Source organism: Ursus maritimus, unplaced genomic scaffold (assembly GCF_017311325.1).
Source record: "Ursus maritimus isolate PB19 unplaced genomic scaffold, ASM1731132v1 scaffold_10, whole genome shotgun sequence".
Taxonomy (NCBI): domain Eukaryota; kingdom Metazoa; phylum Chordata; class Mammalia; order Carnivora; family Ursidae; genus Ursus; species Ursus maritimus.
Window position 1 is genome coordinate 1,209,437 of NW_024423344.1, and position 3,253 is coordinate 1,212,689.

Consider the following 3,253-nt stretch of genomic DNA (forward strand, 5'->3'; position numbering starts at 1 on the left):
AAAAAAAAAAAAAAAAAAAAAAACTTTATAGAAAACAAACCTATATTTATTGGTACTCTTCTACTTACTAAATCATTAAAAGAATAGAGATGGTATATTCAACCTTCTTTTATATTACAGTTGTTTTTATTTATTTTTTTATTATTTTTTATTTTTTTAAAGATTTTATTTATTTATTTGACAGAGATAGAGACAGCCAGCGAGAGAGGGAACACAAGCAGGGGGAGTGGGAGAGGAAGAAGCAGGCTCATTGTGGAGGAGCCTGATGTGGGGCTCGATCCCACAACGCCGGGATCACGCCCTGAGCCGAAGGCAGACGCCTAACCGCTGTGCCACCCAGGCGCCCCTGTTTTCTATTAAGTTTTTAAAGTAGTATTTGCATAGTGTAGAAAAGGGAAAGTGTAACAAAAACAGAAAGAAATAATGAATACCCATGGTCACACACAATAATCAAGTCTGAAAAGGGTCTAAATGCTTAAGTCAATACTATCAAAGTAGAAAGAGCATTCAGGAATGAGTTCTAAAACTATGAAATAGACTGTTACTGTCTAATGTAGTAGATCCAATAAACTAAGTATTAACCAAAACATAACATGCTTCCTCCCACAAAAATAAATAAATAGAATTAAAGACCCTATTCGACATGGCACGTGATAATTTAAGCTTTAAGTATGCAGATGAGCTTGCTAAGGATGGTATACTGTATAAGAGGGGAGAAAGCAGAGGCTGGAAATACTAGTATTTACCTTTTCTTTTTTTTTTTTTTTAAGTAGGCTCCACACCCAGTATGGAGCCCAACGCAGGGCTTGAACTCACAACCCTGAGATCAAGACCTGAGCTGAGAACAAGAATTGGACGCTTAACCAACTGAGCCATCCAGGCACCCCAAAAACATTAGTATCTAAAATATGGAAGAGTCTACATTTTATGCCATAAGCAATGGAGAGCCATTTAAAATTTGTTTGATAAACTACAGTTTTACTTGCTTTTTTTTTTTTTTAAAGATTTTATTTATTTATTTATTTATTTATTTATTTATTTATTTATTTGAGAGAGAGAAAAGAGAGGGAGTGAGTGAGAGAGAGCAGGAGCAAGGGGAAGGGTCAGAGACAGAGGGAGAAGCAGACTCCCCGCTGAGCAAGGAGCCCGACATAGGGCTCAATCCCAGGACTCCAGGATCATGACCTGAGCCAAAGGCAGACAGATGCTTAACCGACTGAGCCACCCAGCCACCCCTGAAGTATTACCTGTAATGAAGTTCAGCATGTCCATGTTTTCTTTATACTAATTCTTCGTGTCCTCTCTTAGAAATATTTGCATACGCCAATGTCACAAATATATTCACCTATGGTTTTTTCTAGAAAGTTTACAGTTTTAACTAGAAATGCATTAGTTATTTTTATGCATTTATTTTAGAGATTTATTCTTATTTTAGAGAGAGAGTGAAAGAGAACATGGGGGGAGGGGTAGAGGGAGATGGAGAGAGAAACTGGAGCAGATTTCATGCAAAGTACAGAGCCTGATGTGGGGCTCAATCTCAGGACCTGATCCAAAACCAAGAGTCGGGATGCTTAACCAACTGAGCCACCCAGGTGCCCCTGCAGTAGTTATTTTTAACTACTACATTCCTCTGATTATGGCCATTCTAACTTTGAAATGAACGGGACTGATTATCTGGCTTATCAATTGATAAATTTTAAAATTAAACATCCAGTTAGTATAGGGGCCTTAAATTTGTATAAATGAATAGAAGTAACAGTATTTGGTGTAAGGGGTGTCAATCAGATCAACACAACATGATGCTGGTGAATTTCCAACTCTTGGCTTATTAATTATCCATTGCGCATTACTGTAGCCTTTTTTTTTTCTTTTTGGAAGCCTTTAGTAAGAAAGGAACTGATATATTTTACTCTTTAAAAGTCAGACTACAAAAAATGTTCCTAGTGCAGTCTCAGACAGATTACTTATTGAGTCAATGGATGATTAATATATTGATACCCAGGGGCCCCTGGGTGGCTCAGCTGGTTAAGCATCTGACTCTGGATTTCAGCTCAGATCATGTTCTCGAGGTCCTGAAATCGAGGCCCAAGTTGGGCTCCACACTCAGCAGGGAGTCTGCTTAAGGAATCTCGTCCTCTCCCTCTGCTCCTCTCTCTGCTCTCAAATAAATAAATAAATTTTCTTTAAAAATGTTTTTCTCTTTGACATATCATATAACTCTTGAGATTCTTATAAAATTGTCATCCTTACTAACTTACATAAGTATAACACAAAGAACTGGCATACCTGTATTTCTTCACGTTCTTTTTTATCCGGAAAAGTTCTCACAACTGTAGTATACTTTTCAAAAACTTTGCGTTCCTTTTGTAGCTTCCTCATTTCCTCCTTTTTCAACTCTTCTATTCGAGCCAATTCTTTTGCTTTCTGTTGTTCAAAGTCTGTAATTTCTTTCCTAAAATGACCAAACCATGTTATCATTTAAAGGGAGAATCTTAATCCACATGTGGTACAAAATGGAACATCAGTGACAGCCTGGAATGGAGGAGCTGCTTGTCTTGCTGAATCCATCTTCAACCCACAGTACTGAAATAACTGTCAGTTAACTCCATAAAGCATTCTTCCAACAAATATTCATTGAGCACCTACTATGAATCAAGCACTACCCTCGATACTGGAGAAACCACGTGAAAAAAACAAACATCCTTACTCCCCTGGAACTTCTAATTCTAATGGAAGAGACAGACAATAACAAGACAAAAAATATATATAGCACGTTAGAAGGCAAAAAAATAATGCAAGAAATGAGGGTGGGAACTATCAAGACGACTGAAATTATGGATGGGGTATTTTGCTGAGATAATATTTTAAGTAAAATCGGAAGGAACTTAGAGAACAGCCATAAAGATATCTGGACAAAACAGCTCAGAAAGGGGGAACACCACATGCAAAAGCCCTGAGGTAGGAATATGCCTGATGCAGTCAGAGATCAACCAGGAGGCCTGGATGGATAAAACAAGGAGCATGAGACAGAAAAGTAGGAAAAAGTGTCAAAAAACAAATAAATCAAAAATGGGCAGAAGATATGAAAGACACTTTTCCAATGAAGACATACAAATGGCTAACAGACACATGAAAAAATGTTCAAAATCATTAGCCATCAGGGAAATTCAAATCAAAACCACACTAAGATACCACCTTACGCCAGTTAGAATGGCAAAAATTGACAAGGCAAGAAACAACAATTGCTGGAGAG

At 37.5% G+C, this 3,253-nt stretch overlaps 1 protein-coding gene across 1 annotated transcript in view; it reads right to left on the minus strand.

The window, feature by feature from the left end:
• Positions 1–3,253, minus strand: part of CENPJ (centromere protein J) — a 54,676-nt gene that overhangs the window by 34,304 nt on the left and 17,119 nt on the right. The gene's annotated exons all lie outside the window — the stretch shown is intronic.